Source organism: Cryptomeria japonica, chromosome 5 (genome assembly GCF_030272615.1).
Source record: "Cryptomeria japonica chromosome 5, Sugi_1.0, whole genome shotgun sequence".
NCBI classification, from domain to species: Eukaryota; Viridiplantae; Streptophyta; class Pinopsida; order Cupressales; family Cupressaceae; genus Cryptomeria; species Cryptomeria japonica.
The window spans coordinates 538604725-538611309 of NC_081409.1; positions in this window are offsets into that span (position 1 = coordinate 538604725).

A 6585-nucleotide genomic window follows, 5' to 3' on the forward strand; every position below is an offset into this window, starting at 1 on the left:
AATCTGCTTCTAATTTGTGAGGAAAGATCATGCACAATTTTCTTCACAGAAGTAGTTATAGTCTCAACAATCTTGTCGAAATCTTCCCTTGTAACTCTTGCTAGTTGCTTCTTGGGGTGCTTTCCTGGTTCCTCGGGGTCGACCATGGCATAGAAGTGCATTGGTATCTCAACTCCCCATACATTGGCACATACCTCCCCGTCTACACCGATTTGTAAAAAGTTATCAAGATTGTTCAAATCTGTGAGTGTCCGCCACTTAACAAATTTTTCATCAGATAGTGTTTGTTGATTTTGATAGAGATTGTCAAGGGTCATGCATGTCATCTTACGTAGCGTATCATATTCTGCAATATATAGAGCTCTTTTTTGGGCAACCTTCATAATATTCCTCATTTCCTCTAGCATGGGCAGAAGAGCTACTAAAGTTAAGAGTGTCTCTAAATTGCTTAACCTCCGAAGAAGGTCAGGAAATTTTGGTTGATCTGATTCGTCGCAAGTTGTGTGAAATAGTCCAATCAAGGATGGATATTCTGAAAAAAATTGATGTGCTGGACCATCCAAAGAGATCCATCTGGTATCATTATCCTTGAGAAGCTTGTTCCCATCAGTTATTCCATCAACAAAGTGTTGAAATTCCATAAATCGCTTGGGACTTTGACATAAGTGTGAGTAGAGGTCTCTGATTAAAATTTCAATTTTTTTAACCGAAGCAAACTTGCTCACAATTCCAAAAGCTAGATTCATTCTGTGATCCATACAATGAATTGCAGTAATGTATGGGGCAAATGAAGTTTCAATCTTTGTACAAAGACCGTTCCTATGACCTTGCTTTACTAAAGCTCCATCTGCTCCAACACAAACCAATTTTTTGGCTATCGTCATGTCATCCATACCTCCATATTCAATTAAACTTCTCTTTACTAGTTGAAATAAATTTTCCGTTGTTGCACTGTCCTTCATTTTAGCAATAGATAGTAGACAAGGTTGGCAGGTATGATTCTCTACAATATAAACATGCATGCATACCCATTAAGTATTGTCTATTACCGTAACTTCGTCTAAAGAAAATGCAATAAAATTTCTCTCTCTTATTTTTTCCTTTACATCTTCTTTTTCAACCTCAGCAAGACAACTTGCCCATTCCCATCCACTGTTTACTAACCAATGTCTATTAGGATGGTTAGGAACTTTCAAAAAGTGTAATAAACCACTAATTGATGGGAAATCTATCATAGCACGCCCTCTGCTCAAAATATAAAAAACAACGCTTAACTGAACAACTTTTCCCAGTTGTTCTATTTGCATTGCTTTTCCAAAACTAGCTTCAATAGAACCTTTAACTTCAACAGGCTTCGTCTGTATTTTCTCATGAAAATAATACTCTTTGACATTCCTCACATGCTTACATTCCTCCTTTGTTTTCCATCTTATCACTAATTTTTCAACCCCGTCTATCATTTGTTTTTCATAAACTTTACCCATATGCTTTTCTATGGTATCAAATTTTAGCTGCAACCTAATTTCCTTGTTATGTTTCCAAGTGCAAATCTTACACCTATATTCTATTGGAGGCTCACCTTCAATTGGATTCTCCTCTGGTTCAATGAATGGATACTTTGATGCTCAATTAATTTTAAAATTCCTCACTGACATATCCCACTCTCGATCCTTTTTTTTATTGTGGTTCATCCTTTTTTGATGGATACTCTGGTGGAATCTAAAGATGGTTGAGTTGTTTCTCACCTTTGTCTTTGGTGTCAAAGGGGGAGAGATTGGAGAGATTGGAGATGTTTGGGGGAGAGATAACTTATCATTCTAAATTTGTGTTTATCGTTGATGAATATTGCCATCAATAAAAGAGGGAGATATTGTTGCAAATATGAAGTTGATGGTGTGTCAGTATGGTTGTAATTGATGTCAACATACTTATTTTATGTTTCAATGATTGATTTGGTGTTCTGAAATTCGTGCCCCAAAAGTTTTCTCAATGATAATGGCATTTCATAGTATTTGTAGTGCTTTGTATTTTTGGTTTTGATGATAATATCTTGGATTTATGTTGTTCATATCTTTATCTTTGTTATTCTGATTCAGGACATGATGATGTGCTCTAGAGTCATGTTTGTAGATATGTTCATTCTATGTTTGATTGACCTTCAATGTTTTTGTTTTGTTCTGGTGATTGTGGCGTATGGATAATGTGTTGGTTTGATTGATATAGTGCATTTTGGTGTGGTCCACTTCTCATTCCTTTCCACCATGGGAATGTTTAGTGTAGAAATTTTTCAAATTATGTTTCGGTGAGTTGTTTTTGGATGACTTGGGAAACTTCTTATTTCAAAGATTAGTATAAATAAAAGATGATTAAATATTTCTTCTAGCATTGCAGTGTTGTGGCAGTTGTTCTTCAATGGTGGATTCTTTCTTTTCTTTCTTCTTCTTCTGGGTAGTAAGCCCTTATCTAACAGTTTTAGTTTTGGCAGTAAGCCCACTTGCAGTGGGCATTATAGTAGTGAGACACCCTTTGTAAAAATCACCTTATTTGATGTCACCCTAATAGGTGTTTTATACTTAAGAATTAGCATTCTCCTTGGTTTTTCCCTTCTTATGTTTTCTACGTAAAATCTGGTGTTTCATGTGTGTGCTCTCTCATGCTTATATTTGTTTATTTTTAACTAATCAAGAATTAGTTTACCAGATCTATTTCTGTAGAATAAGTAAAAGATTTTAATCGATAATTGATTCACCCCCCTCTCAGTTGTCTGATATATTCAATGGATTATATACTAGATGTTTGAGGTCTTAATATTAGAGAATGGTTGGCTTGAGGACAAGCAAGGGTTAAATTTGGGGGTGTGAGGAGTCCCATTAATGTCTTGAATTACTTACTTTCCCACTATTTCAACAAACTTTTGTTAGCTTATCACTAGATTGATTATATGTTTAGCCATCCTTACTACCACAAAACTATAATTTATGATATATGTTGGTTGAAAATTTTGTTGACTCAAGAAGAGTTTACAAAATTGTGTTTTCAACCACAGCAACATGAGATTATATATTTCCTAAATATTAAGGGAAGGCTCCCCTATGATTCACTACTCTATTCTAATAAAATAAGTTACAAATTTTTAACTCCTATTCTAACATGGGTGGTACATCATCTTATCCTCTTTTTTCAAGACAAATGTTATTCTTTTCCTCTCTTTTTAGGAAATAATTTACAACATAGAGCAACCAAAATTCTTACAATTTCTTTGTTACAAATTAAATTGGAAAGCAAGAATACTATAATATAGATAAGTAAAGAAGCAAAGTGTTTGTAAAGGTGCAAAGTCCTCTGTTGCTTCTTCGAGACTGGAAATAATGCTTACGCTCAAAGTCTTAAATTCATTGTTGTCCTATCAACCTTTTTATAATTTCTTTTGTAACCCAAAGAGTTAACTAAGGAAAACAAAACAAATCTCAAAGTCTTTAAAATGATTCCTAGTTTCACCTTTGATAATGCTTTTGTAAAGTAGTAATATGAAGCTCAAAGTCTTCAAGTTACTGTTTCCTTTTCCAAGATAACACAATCAAGTGCAAAGTCTTGAAAGTGAAACCTTAATATATATGTATCAATTATTTTTACTTGAAATATAAAAAAGAATCACAAATTTTTCAAAATGATAATACGATTACCAATTCCTAATTTTAACAACAATAGTCAAGATACGACACAAAGTTCACAAGTTAACAATTCCCTCTACACCTTAATAATATTCTCTCAACACACCTTCACTTGAGTAAATAAGACCTTATAATGAAAATGACATATGAACACTCTCACTATAAACACAAATTAATCCAACACAAATTCTAGATGCCAAAAGATTTCTTCTTATTTCATCAAATTTGCAAAATCACAAGAGGAACACAAAGTTTCATTTTTTCTCTTCACTTCGACAAAGTTTCAACATATAGATTAAAGATAATAGATGCCTATTACAAAGAGAAACCTCATATTTATAGAAGAGAGGTGCAACATGAAACTAGGAAATAACTATAACTAATTCAAACAAGAGTCCTAATTGACTTTGGACTCATGTATTTCCTAAGTGCAAAAAATAAATACAAAATTGACACTGAAGGTGTCAATGTCTTATTAAAAAATGCATCTACTATGAAAATTACTAAGTGTCACCAAACACTCCATTGTGATCTTGCTTCATGAATTCCTTGAACTTTTGCAAAGCTACTTTCATTGGTTCTTGATCAGGTCCTTTTGTGTGACTTGTAATGGCTTTGACTCAGGTGATTGAATCTCTGAGGTTCATTTAGCATTTCTTGCACTTCTTCAAAAGTGAGTCTAGATCATCTAGGTTAATTTGGATATCTACCAACTTGTCTATTGAGGACAATGAGAAAGTTTGTTTATCAACCTCTTCACCCATCATCAAACTGAATTCTTTAACAATAGCATTTTAATGGAGGGGCTTTCTGATTCTCATCAAGGAAAGTGCAAGGAAGAGATGAAATATTTTTGATGATATCTTTCCCTTTGTCATTACATTATTTCTATGCTTTCCTAAAATCTTTGATAAGCACCTCAAGCCATTCATCTGATTTTCCAGTATCTTCCATTGCTCAATGTACATTTTCCTTGAAGGAATCACTTCATTATCAACCAAAATATCTAGCCGGAAATCCTCTAACTTCAACCAAGAGTCAAAGTCCTTCTCGCGTGCTAATTCATTAAAAAATAAATTCAAAGTTTTATCAATTTTAATTTTTACCTCCTCTTGATCATTGACAAGAGTAACTGTTGAACATAAGAGATGTATTCCCTAACTCAGTAGTCGATTCATCCATTCACCAATTGTTCCACAATGAGAATTCACCCGTTCAACTTGTCTGACAATTTGTTCATCCACTGAAGAAGTGACCGGCTCGACTACCTCTGAAGATTTGGTAATCTTGATCAAGACCTCTATGAGCTTATCGACTTGTTTCTTCAGCTTATCTTTCTTGACTTTCTCTTCATTGAACATTGTCACAAGGTGCTGGAAAGAAGTTTGAGCATCTTCTATTGTACCTTCATACATTTATTTTCCCAAATCAATCATCCTGACGATGTAATCACTAGGCTGCACTTTTTCAAGATCTGTATCTAGAGGAGGAATAGCCATCTCCACATATTTGTTATTTGATTCATCTAACTTCACCATAGATAGAGTTTTAGCCTTCTTCTTACCCTTGGGTTTAAAAGGAACCATTTTATTAAAATCAAAATCATCTAAAGATATGGATTGCTTCTTCCTATTGGGAGTGTTAGATACTAGCCAAGGTGGCAATGATGAATCTTCATCTACTCTAGTAGTCAAAACTTGTGTAACCAATTCATGTGTCTGAACACTAGTAGTAACAATGGGCGAAGAGAAAGTAACAATGGTAGGTGTGTTTGAAACAATATAAATTTGTGGAGGACCCTAGGTTTCTAATGTGAAATTCTCAAAATCTTCCAACATGGAAGAAGTAACCTCAGACATATTAGGAAGGAACGCAATATCAAGATTATCATGAGCTGTATCTAGTGGTTGATTCACTTGTGGAGTGGAAGGCATGACAAGTACTTATGGAGCTTGGGATGAAAATGACATAGTAGAATCCGAAAGAACAGCATCAATAAGAGAGATTGAGGTAGTATCTGTGATATCACATGATGAAGTAGGAATACCTTCACGTGTCTCTTGATACTGGGAAGTACTTTGGATTTGAGGCAACCCCTCATCAAATTCTCATTCCTCTCGTTCTTGTTCATTCTCTAGTTCATCTTCTTCTTGAAGTTGTTCATCTTCATTTACTTCTTCTTCCTCAACTTCATCATGAACTTGAGTCTCTTGCGCCAAAGACTCACCTTGAGCTTTACCTTTTCCAACAATGAATTTGAATTTAGGACCCTTAGGAGTTATGGGTTCCTGTCTACTCTTGGTTCTTAACTCAGAAGTCTTCCCCTTAGGGACTGCAACATCTTCTTCAAATGATTTGGTCTGCTAAGGATTTGGTTGAACACCATGTAGGTTCAACCAAACAGTGGTATTATCAACAATCTTTTGAAACCTGACCCTTATAGAAGTATTTTCCTTTTGGGACCATTGAATAAGAGGTAGAGGTAATCCAACAATTTTATTTCTTTCATATGTAGGGTCAAGGATGTCACTATCTTCTTCAAGATCTTCAAGAACATCAACAAGAGTAAAGTTTTCAATCTGTTCTACTGTCAAATGATAGTAATCTATTCTGTAGATATCCTGTTTAGTCCTGCAATCTACCCACACATCCCCAATTTGATGAATATGTGTGTAGTTATTATTAATATTATTCTTCATACCCCTATGATCAAAGAACTTTTGGGGTTTGAAGAATCTCATTGTCACTCATCTCATCTCTTCCTCCATGGCGCGAGCCTTGTAGATGGAATTGATAGAATATCTCCCTATAGAGATGGAGAATTTTAGACCTGTTTTATGAGCTCCAAGCTGACGCTCATGGATAGAAATCATTTGATGAGCCATCTCCATAAGGATAATATTATCTGACAGAC